Source organism: Brachycentrus maculatus, unplaced genomic scaffold (genome assembly GCF_059751285.1).
Source record: "Brachycentrus maculatus isolate JH-2025_06_01 unplaced genomic scaffold, ASM5975128v1 h1tg000507l, whole genome shotgun sequence".
Taxonomy (NCBI): Eukaryota; Metazoa; Arthropoda; class Insecta; order Trichoptera; family Brachycentridae; genus Brachycentrus; species Brachycentrus maculatus.
The window spans coordinates 137157-157207 of NW_028281253.1; the positions used below are offsets into that span (position 1 = coordinate 137157).

At 31.7% G+C, this 20051-nt stretch overlaps 1 long non-coding RNA gene across 1 annotated transcript in view; it reads right to left on the reverse strand.

Annotated features, from left to right (window-relative positions):
- Nucleotides 1-20051, reverse strand: part of LOC148301892 (uncharacterized) — a 168670-nt gene that overhangs the window by 74649 nt on the left and 73970 nt on the right. The gene's annotated exons all lie outside the window — the stretch shown is intronic.

The following is a 20051-nucleotide window of genomic DNA, read 5'->3' on the forward strand; positions in this document are numbered from 1 at the left end:
ATTTATAAGCAAATGATTTATTTAACTAATGTATTATTTATTATTTCTAAAAATAAAAATACTTTGTGTTCTGATCGACTCACATTTTTATTAACCAACTAGTTTCTCGGCAATAACCTGTTGCCCTCTTCAGGGTTTAATTTATTACTAATAATAATTAAACCATTAACATTAAACCATTAACATAATTGAACCATTAATTCAACCATAAACCAATCAACCGGTTGTTGCCGAAACTAGTTGGTTAATAAAAATGTGAGTGGATCAGAACACTAAGTATTTTTATTTCTAGAAATAATATATCAATATGATCCACAAAGTTAATGCTTTCAATATTCAAAACATAATGTATTATTTGTTTAACAAACTTATTTTACTAATTTAACGCAGTACCTGGCAATAACGCCACTCTTTACCCTAAATAAGCAAACGCGAATAAATTGCTTTATTTAGTACCATTAAAGAACCCAGAAATTGTTTAAAATTACTAAAATAACAATGATTTATTTCACTCAAAAACTTGCTCCCTCAAAACGACTAAACTTTCTTAATAGCTTTGAAAGTTCGTTGTATTTCAAAAATTCAAACTTTTTCTTTTTTGAAAAACTGAAATGGAAACGGTATCGTGCTTCGATATCGTTAATCCAGCTTTGGAAGACGCATTTCTTGAAAGGAAGCAATAAACATAATTGTATTGGAAAATTTCATGAGAAAATACCGAAATACCGTCGAAAAATTAATTTATTATATGAACACAGTAGGGCAAAGGTTAATAGTTTCGAAACATACGAACGTGTGATAAGGTCTAATGAATGCTTCAGAGTTCTTAGAAAAACATACGTGATAAATGGTCCTTGTTAGGGATGACTTATTGGGGCAAAAAATACTTGAAGGACAAAAAGGCATATATATTATATGAATAATTCATTAAAATCTGTATTTAAATTAAAATGTTAATTTTGACCGGAATGTCTGGATATTTACAGGACTTATGAACAATCATCTTCTTCTTTCAAGAACAAGAATGAACTATCATAGGCTGATTTAAGTGATCACTTTATGCACGTGCAACATTATTTTTTTACCCATGATTGACGACCACATTATTAAAATTTTTAATCCCATATATTCTATGTAGATTCACAAACATCAGAAGATTTAGGTAAACTTTTTATTTAACAGAGACCCTTATTTCATTTTTTATTTCTTTTAAATATCACCTGTGTTGACACACATGGAGAAAAGGTGTTCATCCCCTGGAAATCGAACCCGGGACCTCCAGAACGGGATCCGAGCATGCTGACCATTACACTACGGAGGCGAAAAACATCTTATTTTAGTATTAATTTTAAATCAAACACAGATTTTTTGAGTCTACTAAGTTGTAGTCTAAGAGTATACAACTTAGTAGACTCAAAAAATCTGTTTGATTTAAAATTAATACATAAATTAAAATTCTACAAATTTAACGCCAAATCAATAAATATCTTATTTTAGGCTATATCAAAGGGTACAAATTCGTAAAGTTTAATAATGAATATAGCAATATTGCACAGTTGTTGGTTCCTCGTTTATTCTCTTATTGTATCTGTAGTCCAGTGGTTCTTAACCGGTGATCCGCGAGCTTGTTGCAAGTGCTCCGCGAAATTATGAAATCCAAAATGTAATAATTTTTGCTCACATACTGCGCACTTAAAGTTGCAAATATCGCTCACTCCTTTCAAGAACGTCATAAATTAAAAATCGTCAATTTTCAGTTGTGCATGTTTTCGGAATGCCCAGAAAATGTACTATATCCCAGCAAAAGAGGCATATTTTTAACTAAATATTTACCCTCTACAGGGCATAAAGCGTTGTTTTTGCATTTTAAAGAAAAGGTATTGTTTAATTATTTTTTTTAAACATCCTAAATATTTTTCAAATGGAGAAAAAACCTTCAGGTTTTACTTTAAAAGATCTGTTGCACAGTAAAAAGTTCAAAAAGTGGCTTGATATTTATTTTCAACACATTGTATTATATTTTTAAACTTTAAAAACGTTCTCCTGAAAAATCAAGTTTTTTTATTTATGACGTTCTTGAAAGGAGTGAGCGATATAATGGCTAGATGGCAGCACCCTTGCAAAGTTGTTTGTGCTCACTTCGCAACAGCGGTCAAGGCATCTTTGATTCTATGTATATCATCATACTTAGAACAATTGAAAATATAATGGGAGTTATGTGTAGGAATTTTTACAGACGGTGCTTCATAAACGCTAGGTTCATTAAAAGGGTATGTCAAGTCTGAACATATGCTTAGAAATTTGAATAAGAAGCTATATCAAATCGACGTGCCCTACGTAAAGTGTTCTAACATTTTTGTCAATTTCGAGATATTTGGTAAATATTATCAACTGACCGTTACCTACAAATATATAAAAAAAAATATATATATATAAAAAAATATATAACAAAAAATATATATATAAAATAAAATATGCCTAGTTTTCAGGCGTATAAGACGCTATCTACATGGAATTTTCGAAATGAACTCCTAAAACGCTAACTAGATAATTTTGACAAAGCATAAAGTTCTAAAACCAATTTACACATTATTTTATCGTGTTTGTGAATGAATAATACTAGTAATTAATAAAAAGAGTACGTTGAAAAAATCTTCTAAGCTCTCTCCTGTAAAGTAACAGATTTGCGGATAGAGTACTTTACGTGGGGGCCGTCGAAATATTAGACCTAATATCGCGAAATTCGTAAAAAACAGACAAACTCGGGTGTCACTTTAAATCATTTTCGCTGCAAAAATTTTCATTACAGCTTTTATGTTTTTATGTATTTTTTAATAAATAAAATTTTTAACTTGACCGTAATAAAATAATCAGTTTTTAATTTTTAATAAATGTTACCTTTGGATGTTTTTTGGATGTTTTGGTGTGCCGCGAATTTTCCTTATGATCAAAAGTGTTCCCTGACTTCAAAAAGGTTCAGAACCACTGCTGTGGTGGGTACAATCAGCTTCAAATCTATCTGTTTGTCTATAGGGATCTTCTTGTCACACAAATTAAGGTTATAATAATATCTATCCCTTCTACTCTTTTGTGCTCCTGGTTCCTTTATCCACTGTTATTACGTTTGCAATTTTTTCTCATTCCTTCTAGCAATTTCCACTCTTTGACTGGCTGACTATAAGGTCATTTTGCCTCTTAGGTAATACCAGGAGAGTGGTCCAATATTGAAATGATAAGATAAGAAGATTGATATTTCAACTTGAAGGTTCTTTCATCTCACCACAGGCGTGTATGCATTTATATATATTTATATGTATATATATATATATATATATATATATATATATATATATATATATATATATATATATATATATATATATATATATATATAATATAAAACCCTTATCCGCACCCCAATGGTGCATAGGGCACTGCGTCATATAAACGCAGTGTTATCTTGATCGTTTTTTTTACACGTGAAAGAAAGGTGATCAGCCCTCCGCTTCAAGTACCAGTCTAGGGTAATATTAAATAAATATTACAGTGAAAAAATCACTTATATTTATTTTACCCCCCTTGGGAATCGAACCCGGGACCTCCAGAACGGTAGCCGAGCGTGCTGACCATTACGCTACGGAGGGGGACATAATATATGTGATGTGGAAGTCTGGGGATATGTCACACTATCACACTGCTCAAAGGCTGATTTAAGTGACCATTATATACATGTGAAATATTCACCATTCTTTTATGCATTACAAGATACAATAAAAATTTACAATAAAAAGGTTGTACAGTAAAAATAATCACAAATATTAAGCCTGGACTCTAATAAAGTATGTTTCCACCTTGTCCCAACTAACGAAAAGCAACCATCGACGGACACTGTTCTTAAAAGCGTGATCACTTTAAGAAATCTTAATTATACACGACTAGTTTTGAAAACTTTACTTGTTTCATCAACAGGTGATTAAAAAAACTGAATTACACAATGAGTGGTATTATGTCCATCTTTAAAACAAGCCACAAGGCCTACACAAAGCAGCAGAAGAAAAAGATTAACTCTTACCCCTCTGTAGGCCAGACATTCTGGCCCATATGATTCTAGCAGGCAGCTCCATGGACCACAATGTCTGGCCCGGCGCAGGTATAAGTTTAATCACTGATTTCTCTATCACCCAAGTACATTCTACCAAAAAATATTTCAGATAAATACAGTTAATCTTAATTAACATGGTCATACGAATTGCCAGACAGTGTCCCAAAATTAGAGAACCAAAATATTTATTTTAATGGTAGAAAAACAGTATTTGTTCAGGTAGCTGATCAGTTATGAGAAAAAATGGTCAGAGTGGAAAGGGTTAATATCGGCATATTAAAATGAAAAGAAAATAAGTCGAAGGTTCTGGAAAGGATATTGTAGAATAAGCGGTTAATATGAATTTATTAGGAATAGCAACCCTTTTCTCTTCTAAGGGTGGGTAAATAATGCAAAGAGAACAAATGAAGGGTCAGAATATTTACAGCCGTAGTTACGTTATATTGGATGGCATACTGAACAGTTCTTTCCTCAGGTTTACTCCAACCCAGAAAATTTGTTCGAATGTAGGGTAACGCCTCGCATAACGAACTTTCAGTTCGTCTATTACATCTATTACGTGACTCGAACCTGCTTTATGTGTAAAGCAGGTTCGTTGTACGAGTCACGTAATAGACGTAATAGATGAACAGAAAGAACGGAATGTATTGTATTTCATCTTGCCACACGAACGTTGCAAGGTCGCACGCAGCCAATGCACTTGTAAGATGAAACTGAACGTTTTTGCTAATGAATGAATTAAATTAATTATTTTTCCAACACAGATGGCTGTTGTGAACTGACAAATACTGTGTCACGAGATTGATCAATATATATAGGAGTTTCATAAGTGTGGTTGTCAATCATATGTAAAATTGGTGAATGTTTTACGTGTGTATAGCGTTATTTCAATCTAATATTTATTCAATATTACCCTAGATTGATCACCTTTCTTTCAAGTGTTTACGTTAAAGATAATACTGCGTTTATAAAATGCAGTACCCTATGCACCATCGGGTGCAAACGAGGGTTTGAAAAAAAGGAAGTAATCACTTAACCAAGCCTATGACGGTCGTAAGCCCTGTAAATGCCCGCCACGGGGACAATGTCATCGCTCCATCTTTTCTGAGGGCGGAAGATCAAAGAGGGGTCAATATAAATATTTTATCAATCTAACTTTTGATATATTTTTCCTGGACTGGTACGTGAAACGCAGGGCTAATCATCTTTCCTTTGTGAATATAATAATATTAATACCGTTTTTATACGAAACAGTGCCCTATGCACCTTTGACTAAAAACAAAGCCTAGGTTGGGAGGGAGAGAGAAAGAGAAAGAGAGTAACTCATGGAATACAAAACGTAGAAAAAAATTAGTAAAAAGTATGACGTGAGTTTTAATGTTACGGTAACATATTTTATTACAAAGAATGAATAAATTTTTTAGGCATTTATGTTTTGCTATAGAAAATCGCGTTTTACATAACGAATTAGCTCCTAGAACGAATTTAGTACGTTATGCGAGGTATCACTGTACTTGCGACACCCAAATTAATAATTTCTTACTTTTTCAAACGAATCTGGGAGATGCAAGGGTTGGAATGGTTGATTCCAGTTATTATTCATTGGTTAGCCCTTGGATAATACCCTAGTTCCTATTATAACTATTTGATTCCTATTTTCTATGTACCTAAATAAGCGATTTAAAACAGCACAAAAAATCAATTATTTTTTTTACTTACCTATGGCATTTTCTGGACTCCTTGAAAGTTTTAAACATAATATTATACATTATGAATTTACAAAAAAGGCAATCCAATCTTTACAAATTTTATAATGAATTAATTTTAAAATAAAAAGTGTATTTTTTGAATTACATAAAAACGCTGTTTTTTTTAAAGCTAACTTACAAATCAATATGACGCTCCTGTAGGGGTAACCAAAAATAATAGAACGCCAAACCACTCTCTCTTTGAAAACAATCTTCGCCTCTACCACATTAATTAATTTCCTCATGCATACCTTTTCAAGTATTTTAAATACAGAATCATACCAAGTTTTCCTCGGTATTTCTCTGCTTTTATTACCAACCACATTTGCCTCGTTAATAAGTTTTACTGTTTTTTTTCTTCACTCATTCGATTCACGTACCCAAACCATCTCAACAAACCTTTCTTAAATTCGTCAATATTGCTTGTCTCAGCCTTGCATTATTTCCTTTTATCCCCATCCAAACATCTATCATACATGAATTTGCCTCACATTCGTCTGAGAGATTAAATTTCGGCTACATTCAGTCTACTAGCACACGAAGAAGATAACCATTTGAGAATAAATACATTTTAAATATACGGAATACGTGTTAGCACATTCGGATAATTTCTCTTTGTAAGAGGAAATAGAAATTTGTAGCGTAAGAAAGGTGAGGGTTTCAAGGGTTGAAGATTTTACAGGATAGTGAAAGGTCTGGGGTCAGGAAGACAGGATCAAGGTGATGGGGTCAGCAAGGGATGTATTTTTGATGAATCGCAACGTACTAACACTTTGTTTTTCATTATAAAACGCACGAAAGCTTTTAGAGAGGGAAACTATCTTTTGAAATATATATATATATATATATATATATATATATATATATATATATATATATATATATATATATATATATATATATATATATATATATATATATATATATATATATATATATATATATATATATATATATATATATATATAATATATATATATTCTAGATGAGTAATTTCTATATTTCATTTTGGGACATGGGATTAAGGTTAACAAGACTGAAACACCAATAATAAAGTTACTTGTTTTTTAAATAACCAAAACTTATACATGGCAAAATATTAAAACAATAAACATGTAATAATAAATAGGCATAAGAAGCATATTTAAAAGAAATAAATTTAAAATATACACATGAGAAAATATAAAAAAAAACATAAGGTAAAAACAAAATAAGAAAATATGACCTTAGCACTTTAAATAAAATATTTTTTCAGATCATTTATTTTGGATTTCCTAGTGGGTTCTTTTTTAAATATGTCAGGCAGCTGGTTAATTTGGGTAAAGGCAATATATTTTAAGGACCTTACTCCAAATTTAGTAGTGTTTATCGGCTCCACATGTATTTTGTTATGTCCTCGTGTATCATGATTATGAATTTCTTTGTTATAAATTGGTATTCGAGAACAAAGACTTGGATACACCAAAAATTTGCAAATTTATATCCGTTGCAAAGTTCATGTCTTTGACGTGTAAGACCAATGTAGCACAATTGCAATAATGCAGTTCGGAAAGATTTAAAACACTTATTAGTTTTATGCGAAGTTCTTACAACTTTCAGTTGTTCTTTCTTGAAAAGTTACTATGGTAATATTGTCATATTATACGAGTGTGTCTTTTCACAAAATTCATTTCAGTTTTACGACTTTGGTATCTTTCTACATGCATTTCCGTGCAGCTTCATTCACGAAGATGATTATTATTTTATTTTATGGATTTATTTTTTATGGATCATTTTTTGTCCGCCTCCGTAGTGTAATGGTCAGCATGCTTGGCTACCGTTTTGAAATCCCGGGTTCGATTCCCAGGGGGGTTTAATAAATATAAGTGATTTTTTCACTCTAATATAACATATTATTCAATGTTACACTGGACTGGTACCTGAAGTGGAGGGCTGATCACCTTTCCTTCATGTGTAATCGATCGAGATAACACTGCGTTTATATGAAGCAGTGCCCTATGCACCATTGGGGTGCGGTAAGGGATTTATTATTAATTTATTATTTGAGACTGAATCGCAAATTCCACGAAATATTAGGTTACACTATTGTAATACGAGTATCATTTGTCTTCAAGTTGGTAAAAGTAGAATTGAATTTTATGCCAACATATCATCAAATCAACACAAGAATGGTAGAAAATATAACGTGACCATTTAAAAAAAGACTGAATATTTAATTTCAATAATGCTATCAAACAGAGGTTCTTAAACCCTTGTAACACACGTTTTATTGTAACATATAGCTCGCTCCTTTCAAGAACGTCATAAATAAAAAAACTTGATTTTTCGGGAGAACGTTTTTAAAGTTTAAAAATATAATACAATAAATACCAAGCCACTTATTGAACTTTTTACTGTGCCACAGATCTTTTTAGGTAAAACATGAAGGTTTTTTTTCCATTTGAAAAATATTTAGTATATTTAAAAAAACAAATTAAACAATACCATTTCTTCAAAATGCAAAAATAACACTTTCTGCCCTGTAGCGGGTAAATATTAAGTTAAAAATATGCCTCTTTTGCTGGGATATATATTCTGGGCATTCCGAAAACATGCACAACTAAAATTTGACGATTTTTGATCTATGACGTTCTTGAAAGGAGTGAGCGATATCATCAAATCAACACGAAAAGGTATAAAATATTAGTTCACCATTTAGAAAATAAGCGAAATTCTAAATTTTGTATTCCTACTATTATTACTATAAAACAGTGATTCTTAAACTTTTTGGCGATGAGACCATTTTGAAACACTAAATATTTTCTTTTGCTTCTTCTCGATCCTCTTTTTGATATTTATTTATTTTTTTTAAAACCCCTTCTGTGCGGGATAACGTTCGCCATGCACACACACACACAAATTTGTATATATAAATATATATTTACCCTCATTCACATACTCGTTGGTGCATAGGGCACTGCATCATATAAACACGGTGTTATCTTGATTATTGTTGATTATAACATATGAATGAAAGGTGATCAGCCCTCCGCTTCAGGTACCAGTCCAGGGAAATACTGGATAAATATTAAAGTGAAAAAATCATCAACATTTATTTGAACTCCCCCCTGGGAATCAAACCCGGAACACTGCGGAGGTGAACAAGATATGTATATAAAGAAACAATATTTTGAAAGCGAAAAGTTAAAAACGATGCACCGGCGTTGTATGATCATAATATTTATGAAATTCAGTTTATTTCGCATGCCCTTTTGCCTCCGCTGAAAATCCACGAGGGATGATCTCAGCTTCTACAAAATTACCCTTTGAAAGTATTCCCCGACAAATGGCATATTCAGCAAGCCAAGCCACGCTGCCCACACGAACAAATCTGATCTATTATGTACTGAAGATTCCTAAAAACTCCAACGGTCAGTTGGCTTATTTCGTTTTCAGCGAGGTCTCATATCCATGAACTATTCACCGACCGGCTTCTCACCTCATACGACATCACAAACAAGCTTTGTACCTTGTTGGTGATCATAACTATATTGTGATGTATAGTTACTATTATACTAGTTGTAGCTTGTTGGTGATGATTACTACGAGTATGTGGTTGGTGATTAATATATTGTTATAGTAATAATTGAAATATTTGTTTTTTTAACTTATTAATTGTTTAGGCATTTACTTTGTGGTAAAACATGTTAATATGATTAAGGAAACACTTGTTTTTATACTACTTGAGTTTATTAATGTCTATTAGTTTCGGAAGCTAAACTTCCATCGTCTGGTCTGAATAATAACTAAAATATAAAATTAAAAAAAAAACTGTTCTTTGAATAAAGAGAGGTTCTATAAATAATCCAACCTGCATATTATACAAATGATAAAAAACATAAAATCCCCTATAACTCAAAATAAAAAATTATATATTAAAAAAAAGAGGCATCTATGAAATTTCGCGTGGATAATTATTACGATTTGACAATTGTTTAATAATAAAAAATTCTCTCTTTCAATATATTTTTCAAATGGAAAAAAAAAAACCTTCAGGTTTTACCTAAAAAGATCTGTGGCGCAGTAAAAACTTCAACAAGTAGCTTGGTATTTATTTTAATACATTGCATTACATTTTTAAACTTTAAAAACGTTCTCCTGAAAAATCAAGTTTTTTGATTTATGACGTTCTTGAAAGGAGTGAGCGATATGTGATGGTTGCTAAAAACATATTGATTCTTCTCTACATACGCACTCCTACATGTCAGCCAGAGAGACTTCAAAAAATTCAATTTATTTTCTTCAAATGTACGAGATAATCTTGTATTTTTCCAATTGTATATATCGTAGTCGTACAGGAGAAAGTGACCAAGTAACAAAACGTAAAATGTTCAGGAGGGCCATTTAAGTCACTTTTGCTGAGTATAGCAAGAAAATAAACATCGATGCAGTAAGTCATTTTTAACAAGTCAATATATTGTACTTCTTCTTTTAAAATCCTTTGAGATTTTTATCAGGGCAATATTTAGCTGGTAAGGTGTCAAAAAGTCAATTATCACGTTATTGTTAAAAATCCACTTGGTCACTTTCTCCTGTATGACTACGATGTCTGTTATGCATGCCTATACACAATATATTGCACATCTAATTTTAAAAACCTTTGGGATATTTTTCAGATCAATATTAAGACGTCAAAAAGTCAATGATCACGTTTTTGTAAAAAATGCACTTGGTCACTTTCTCCTATATGACTACGATATGTCCGTTATGTATGCCTATACAGCAGGCAGGCTCTTCTTCAACGCTGTCTGTTCGTTCAGTTTCCTTTATACAGTTTCGTTCCGTTTTCGGCGAATGGTCGCCCTGGGACCGTCCTTAATCGAAATACTTCCTTCAGGATAGTAGGGATTGGGGATACTCCTTTCGCTAGAAGGAAATTAGTGAGTTGGAAAATTTCTTGCATTATTTATAGACAATACCTATATCCGAGTATTGATGAAAGGATATAATACTCTCAGATAAACACAGAGGATGTGTGTATTAATTTTATATCAAACACAGATTTTTTGAGTCTACTAAGTTGTATTTTATTAACAAAAACAGATAAAAAAACTATATTGTGACAATACCTATTAATTTTTTTTGTGTTTTTGTTAATAAAATACAACTTCGTTTACTCAAAAAAACTATGTTTGATTAAAAATAAATATATAAATTAAAATGGCGTTCTACAAATTAAACGCCAAATCAATAAATACAATGGATGTAACTTATATTTTATGTGTATTTTTAAGAAGCTTTTTTTTTTATTTAGCAAAAACTCTTATATTTGTATGTGAGGTCCGAATCCTGGATTATAATCACATACATGAGATACGCCAGAAAACATCTTTTTAATTTTTTTATTCTAGCTTATAATTTGACCAGATAATTTATTAACAACATTTTAAGTGGGTTCAAATACTTGTTCAAAAAATCTGGATTATCTCCAATTACAGGAGTTATTTCATGTTTTTATTTTTTCTTCATCTCAGCAATAGATGTCTCTAGTGAAAATTCTAGTGATTCTTGTACAATGTTTCGAAATTGGATGATATTTATAGTAGATACTTCCGAAAAATTGAGTAGTCTGGTTGTCAATCATGGGTAGAATTGGTGAATGTTACACGTGTGTAAAACGATCAATTTAACCAGCTTTTTACTGTCGTACGCCCCGTAAACGCCCACACTTCCATATTCTTCTTCATTTTGGTTGAGATGCAAAAAAAAATAAAAACATATTGAAAAGACATATTCAAGTATTTAAACCTAGACTTAAGGTTATAAAAAGTTAAGGTAAAAAAAACTCCGCTGTAGATTATTGTTCCGAAAGTGTGTGCCGCGGCACACTGGTGTACCGTGGTGATTATTTAGTGTGCCGCGAAAAAAGTCTAGTTAAGTGAAATTAACACAATTGCTCCAAATTTTGATTGGCTGTGCTCAGTTAAGTTGTCTCACATTTCGCATATAACACAATATGTTATAAACTCAATACTAAACATAATATAGAACAGCGTCTTTAAGAACAGTGTCCGTCAATGGTTGCTTCTCGTTGGAAAGGACAAGGTAGAAAGTGAATGAATTAATGTCCAGGTGTAATTATTTTATTGTAAAACCTTTATACTGTAAATTGTTACTGTATCTATTGTATGTAATGTATATAATCAAATAATTAAAAAAAAAACACATATAAAAAAAAATTGTTTTAATATAAGTATTTCGGCTCAACACAGGCCATGCCTAAAGAGCCGTAATACATATCGCTCGCTGCTTTCAAGAACGTCATAAATAAAAAATCGTCAATTTTCAGCTGTGCATATTTTCGGAATGCCCATAAAATGTACTATATCCCATCAAAACAGCAATATTTTCAACTTAATATTTACCCGCTACAGGGCAGAATGTGTTGTTTTTGCATTTTGAAGAAAAGGTATTGTTTAATTATTTTTTTAAATATGCTTAATATTTTTCAAATGTAGAAAAAAACTTTCAGGTTTTACCTTAAAAGATTTTTTGCACAGTAAAAAGTTCAATAAGTGGCTTGATATTTATTTTTAATACATTTTATTTTATTTTTCAAATTTGAAAACGTTCTCCTGAAAAATCAGTTTTTTTTTATTTATGACGTTCTTGAAAGGAGTGAGCAATATGGTAAAAAAATGAGTGTATCTATGAAATATATTTTTTTTTAATATATAATTTTTTAAATGTTAAAAAAATATGTTACTATTGTATAATATGGCAAACATGCACCTCTGAAATTTCTTAATTTGGTAGGTGTACCTTGAATAGAAAAAGTTTGCGGAACACTGCTGTAGATACATCCTTTACGCTTAGTACACCCAAACACACAGCTTTACAAGAAATATCATACTCCCACGGTATTTATATCATAAACACTTGGGTAATTTTATTTTTAGAGAATTTTTCCTTCAGCGAGTTTTTAAAAAGGAAAAAGATTAGTCGTTATTTCCGTTCTTCGCTTGTATCCTTTGCTCAGCGAGCGCTTCGAAATGTCTTATATTATTACGAATGAAAATATCTCTAGCTGAGTAATTCTGCAGTGGCGTACTAAACTTTACCTCCGGGTTATTCCTTTAAACTACATATATTTCGACGGCTCCTACGTAAAGTACTCTATCTGCAAATCCGTTACTTTACAAGAGAGAGCATAGAAGATTTTTTCAACGTATTCTTTTTTATTAATAAACGGTTTTATCGAAATTCTAAGCTACTATATTTTTCATTAAAAAATACGATAAAATAATGTATTAAATCGTTTTAAAACTTTATGCTTTGCCAAAACTAAATAGTTAGCGTTTTAGGAGTTCAGTTCATTTCGAAAATTTGATATACATACGCCTGCTAACTTAGCGTAATTTATTTTATGTATTTTTTTGTTTGTTTATATTTGTAGATAACGGTCAGTTGATAACATACACCAAATATCTCAAAATTGACAAATATGTAGTTAGAGCACTTTACGTAGGGCACGTCGATTATATAACAATTTTTATTCATGCCCTGAGGATAGCAAATAACACGATGTCAGAATGTGCATGTTGCGAGGAAAACCCTTGTACCCTCGAGAATTCAAAAAAGGATAAACTATGTTACGTTAGTTTTTCAGCAAAGGATAAAAAGTTTATTCTATGCATTTTTGCGCTTTTACAAAAAAGCGTGATGGTTTTTAGTTAGCTGAACTAACTAAAAACCATGACGCTTCTTCACCGCAGGGGTAGGCAGAGAGAATAGAACGCTATACCACTCTGTTTTTGGAAACAATCTTCCTAATTCATGCATTTCTTCATACATATCCTTCGATTATTTCGACTCCTGACCTGACCACGTTCTAGTATTTGAAATACCGAATGCCGAATTTATTAGGTTTTCTTCTGCTCCTATTTCAATTTTTTTTACTGTTCATCCCTCTCTTATTTGTTCAACATTTCTAACCATATCAACTCACCTTTCTTTATTTTATCGGTAATGCTTTAAATCAGGCACTCGCCAAATGAATTTGTCATAGCGTTCTTTCTTCACTCATTCGTTCCACATTTCTAAATCATTTTAATATTGATCTTTCATAATTTTATCAATATTGCTTATCTCAGCTTTGCATTCCTTCCTTATACCACCGTTCGAATATCTTTCAAACATCGTTTTACTGCACATTCATCTGAGAGATCACATTTCGACTGCATGCATGTCTATTTTCTATACCCGTTTATTATTTTTTATTAAAAAATTACTTTGTGTTCAGTTAGGCTCGGTTAGGTTTTGATAGTCGTTAGGTTAGGTTTGGTTTGTGGTAGGCGATTTTGGCTTGTGTTAGTTTTATTATTTTTTTATAAAATCTTTCTTTATCATTATATGTTTTTTCTTGTTTATTTTTATCTATTGTTCTGACTATATTTTCAAATATTTTTTTATAATTAGTACCTTTTCCACTTTTCCAATTTTTTGTTGTTTTTTTCTATTTTATTATTTTGGTGTGTATCTTGTTAGCTTTAAATAACTGTAGTAAGGAGTAATGGAAATTGCTCATATGGAATATTATATATGTTACTCTAGGATATGTAATTTATAAAATAAATAAATATACAACTACCATCATGCCGTTTCCTAGCAGGGGTAGGCAGAGAGGATGGAACGCCACACTCTTCTGTCCTCCTGACATACATTCATAGCTTCTTTCACATTCATGCGATAAAAAATCAATATAGACCGTGTTATTTTTACACCGTATCACAGACAATACGTGACCATCATAATCATTTTGTCCTCCCTAGCAGGGTCAAAAGTTCGCGTTAAAATATTAACGGCGTGGTAACGTAATACCGTAATAAGTCATGTAACGAAAAACGTAATTTGCGACGGGTGAATTTATACCCCGTCGCTCGCAATTATGAGGGAAGGTGTCAGCAACCAGAGCGGTGTCCTCTTGGCGCCACACAATATCCGAATAAATCTTGGGGGATGATTGATATGAGGGGTTGGGGATGTAAACAGCTGTAGTGAGGAAGAGAAAACCTTTGGAAAATCACCTTTCGGGCAATGGAAAATTTCCCGGAAAATAACTTAGTATTTTTTAACATCTCATCAAAAAATATGAATAGTATGAATGACAGTATGAAAATAACTACTGTAATTGGAGATTAAGATTTTTTAAACAAGTATTTGGACACACTCAAAATGTTGTAAACCTACATATTTACTAACTAACCAATATGTCCGCCTCCAACATGTAATGGTCAGCACGCTCGGCTACCGTAATGGAGGTTCCGGATTCGATTCCCAGGGGGGAGGTCAAATAAATATACGAGATTTTTTTCACTCTAATATATGTATATTCAATATAACTCTGGACTTGTACTTAAAGCGGAGGGCTAATCACCTTTTCTTCGTGTGTTAACAACGATCAAGATAAAATTGATTGATGTTTATTCGCACCCGATGATGCATAGGGCACTATATCATTTAAAAGTAGAGTTATCATGATCTTTATTTAACACATGAAGAAAAGTTATACAAGTTATACATGTTATATATAGGTATCAGTTCAGGGTAATATTGAATAAACATAAGAGTGAAAAAATCACTTTAATTTATTTGCTCCTCCCTGAAAAAACCCGGGACGTCCAGTACGGTAGCCAAGCGTGCTATATTGAAAGCTGTCCCACCGCATGCCCAGATCTGCTAAGAAGCATCTAGGATTCCTGACAGATCTGCTCTTGCTTAGCATTTTTTTTTTAAACTAACTTGCAAAATTTATTGAAAATATGAAACAATATAAAATTGTATCCCGATTTTACTGGGAATTTACATTTAAAAGCTTTCAATATACCTGTCACTGCCAATCTAAATAAATACAATATTGTAAGTCCGTCACCAAATTTGCCGAGCGTGCTGACCATTACACTGCGGAGGCGGGCACTCTTCAAGTTTATTAAGTTATTTAATTTATCCGTACAAAATACCAGCCCCACGCTGGGCGCCATTTGTACCTACAAAGGTATGCCTAACAACTCTAGAGGGTAGGTTAGGCTCTCTTCTCGCTACAACGGATTGTTGGCTCTGACATCCAATAATGATTTGCTCCACCCTTACCTCCCTCCACCCTTCCCACCCTCCACCCTTACCTCCCTCCACCCATCCCTCCCCCCACCGGCCCACCCCTACAGCCCTACCACAACCGGCGCCCGGGTGGGGTGGCCTAACAACCTGCCGCATACAACGATCTCGCTTCAGCGTTAATCTTTCTTATTACGAAGACAACGGACTGTTTGTATTAAATTATTCAATCAGTACAACGTTTATTACGTAATTTAAAATAATTGTTAAATTTTTGGTATGGTAATAAAACAGTCCGCCTCCGTAGTGTAATGGTCAGCATGCTCGGCTACCGTTCTGGAGGTCCCGGGTTCGATTCCCAGGGAGGGTCAAATAAATATAAGTGATTTTTTCACTCTAATATTTATTCAATATTACCCTGGACTGGTACCTAAAGCGGGGGGCTGATCACCTTTCCTTAATGTGTAAACGATCAAGATAACACTGCGTTTATATTAAGCAGTGCCCTATGCACCATTGGGGTACGGATAAGGGTTTTAATTAGATTGAAATTAAATATAACACTCTCCTTATCATTCATTGTTCATTTTGTGTAATTACACTTAATAATACTTCTTCACGACTTCAAGTTTCGGAATACCCATTCCATCATTAGGTAAACTGTGGACGCTACAGAGTCTACAGTTGACCTGATGATTAAATGGTTATTCCGAAATCAGCGGTCCTGGAACCTCATCGAAACTTCAGTGAGGGCACATTACTGTAATTTGTAATTTTGTGTACCTTAAATAATTTTAAGGGATTAAATTAAATAAAAATATTTTGCTAAATTATTGCTAGTTACAAGCAGAAAAAGCACGTTACATAATCTTACTAACTAACCATTACGCCGCTTCTCAGTGGGGGTAGGCAGAGAGAGTAGAACGCCACAACAATATGTCTTTACAAAAATTATTCGCCTCTTCCACATTCATCCATCTCATACACACCCGCCGATTATTACTACTCCTGATCATTTTTAAGTGTTTGAAATACTTGATCATACCAAGTTTCCTCGATATTCCTCTGCTTCCATTACCAACCAAATTCATCTCATAAATTTGTTTTGCTATTCTTTCTTAACTCTTTCTATTCATTTCGTTAATTTAAATAAAAAGTACAAAAAACAAATTAAACAACCCTTAAAACGTGAAAGAGAATGGACGAGCGGTCTGTGAGGTCTCTTTAATTAACTCGAGGGAGTGCGTGTAATTACGACTATGTCCGCCCAAGGGTGAGAATGCTGGGCCATATTTACATTGAGCCAGTAACTGACTCCAAACACAAGGTAAGTCAACTAAGTCAATGATGACACATCTTAATTTTTGACCTATCCCCGCTCTTTGATTGGCTGTTTTGATAGGCAAATTTCATGAATATAGCGGAATTTGAAATACAAGTATAACGCTGTTTTTAAGTATTTTTAGCAGGGTTTTCAAGTAGGTATATAAATATTTTAAATAATAAAACCCACAATTGGCATTCCGATAGGGTATTTATTTTAAAATCTTAAAAATAGGTTCTGGCGGATTTTGAAAGTAGGCGACACATATATTTTCTTCTAACATATCCATGAACTCTTCTAATACCAAATAGGAAAAATTCTCAACAAATAATTGACTGGCATCAAACTATGTCATTTTCGACAGTAAATTTTTCATAACTTACTATAACAGCATATAAGCATCATTAAATAAAAACCTCAACAGATGACTTCGTGTTAACAGTATCACCCATAAATGTGGAATTGTTTAATTGGGTTTATTTCTATTGATGTAACTATTTTTGTTAATGTAATGTAATGTTTATTATTGTTAACAGCATTTTGAATGTGTCCAAATACTTGTCCATAAAATCTGGATTATCTCCAATTACAGGAGTCATTTTCATATTATTAAAAGTTTCTTTACATCTCACCAATAGATGTCTCTGGTGAAGTTCTAGTGATTCAAGAACAAGGTTTCTAAATTGGTTTATATTTATAGAACTTCCAAGAATTTGAGTAGTGTGGTTGTCAATAATGTGTAGAATTGGTGAATTTTACACGTGTGTAAAGTGATCACTTAAACCAGCCTATGACGGTCGTCAGCCCCGTAAATGCCCACACTTCCATATTCTTCTTCATCTTTGATGAGATGTCAAAAAATAATGATTATTATTTTTAATGTAACTATAGTTTATTATTTACTTTTTTTATATGTAAAGCTGTACAATTCCCGAACAAATAAAATAAAGTAAAATAAAAAATAAAATTAGCCAGTTCCCGGCGCCGATCCTTGCGTCAGTAGCTGGCTCAATGTAAACCCGCCTTTACTACATTTTTATGTACAGATTCTCCTGTCGCTGGGAGGCAGCGATGCCAAAATAGAGCAGTGTTCTCCCGTTACGGTGATAGAGGCTTGGTCGTCTGCCAAGGCCGACTGTAAATATGACAACAATGTATTCCTACAGCCGGCATTGTGCCCCGAAATATCCTATTCTTGGATCCATTTGCCGTATGTCATTACGGGGTACTTTGTATGCAAACTATTCAATACAAATACACAAACATAATAGTACATGATAACGTAATCACATATACTCGCGATACACATCGCTCACTCCTTTCAAGAACGTCATAAATCAAAAAACTTGATTTATCAGGAGAACGTTTTTAAAGCTTAAAAATATAATACAATTTATTAAAAATAAATATCAAGCCACTTATTGAACTTTTTACTGTGCAACAGATCTTTTTAGGTAAAACCTGAATGTTTTTTCTCCATTTGAAAAATATTTAAAATATTTAAAAAAATAATTAAACAATACCTTTTCTTCAAAATTCAAAAACAACACTTTTTGCCCTGTAGCGGGTAAATATTAAGTTGAAAATAAGCCTCTTTTGCTGGGATGTAGTACATTTTCTGGGCATTCAGAAAACATGCAGTACTGAAAATTGACGATTTTTGATTTATGTCGTTCTTGAAAGGAGTGAGCGACATGTGTTTTGATCGATAGACATTTCTAAGGATTCGCTTAGTAAAATGGTTTCACAATATTTTTAAAGTATTCTAATTTTTTAATACGAATTTCAGATTGAATGGGGAAAAACAAAAAGTTTTTAATATTATTTACTAAAAAATAAATATAATAATTTACCCATTCCTTTATTTTACTTTCGGTCCATACTTAAGTCATAAATATTATTGTGTAAATGTACAACTGTTTTTTTTTCATAATCAAATATTTTTTTGACAAGTAGAGCACAAGTTTACCAATATCAGTTGATGCGATGTCATAAAATGCCACGACTTGCGTTCGATACAGAAGGCACTGTCTCTTATATCGTAAATACATATGTTTAGTTTGTATATCTCGATATCTTAAAACGCACACATGTTTAGTTTGTATATTTGTGGATATCTTTACGATCTTTATGAATTTTTACACGGAAATGAAAGAGAAGCAAATAAAGAAAGTACTGGATGGATGATAAAAAAAGTTCCATGCGAATAACCTCAATTTTACGACGCTGTTTTATGAATGAAGACCATGAGAATATTGTATCTTTTTTATTATTATTAACAAAATAGATATATTACTTGATATAAAATATTGCATTCGTTATTCCAATTCATCTTTACTATTATATTTGTTTTTTACTCACACACACATTTATGTATATACATGTATATATATATATATATATATATATATATATATATATATATATATATATATATATATATATATATATATATATATATATATATATATATATATATATATATATATATATATATATATATATATATATATATATATATATATGTATATGTATATATATATATATATATATATATATATATATATATATATATATATATACATATATATATATATATATATATATATATATATATATATATATATATATATATATATATATATATATATATATATATGTATATATATATATATATATATATATATATATATATATATATATATATATATATATATATATATATATATATATAAAAATTCGGAAAGAATGCAAGGCTTAGATTAGATAAAGAAAGGTGTGTTTA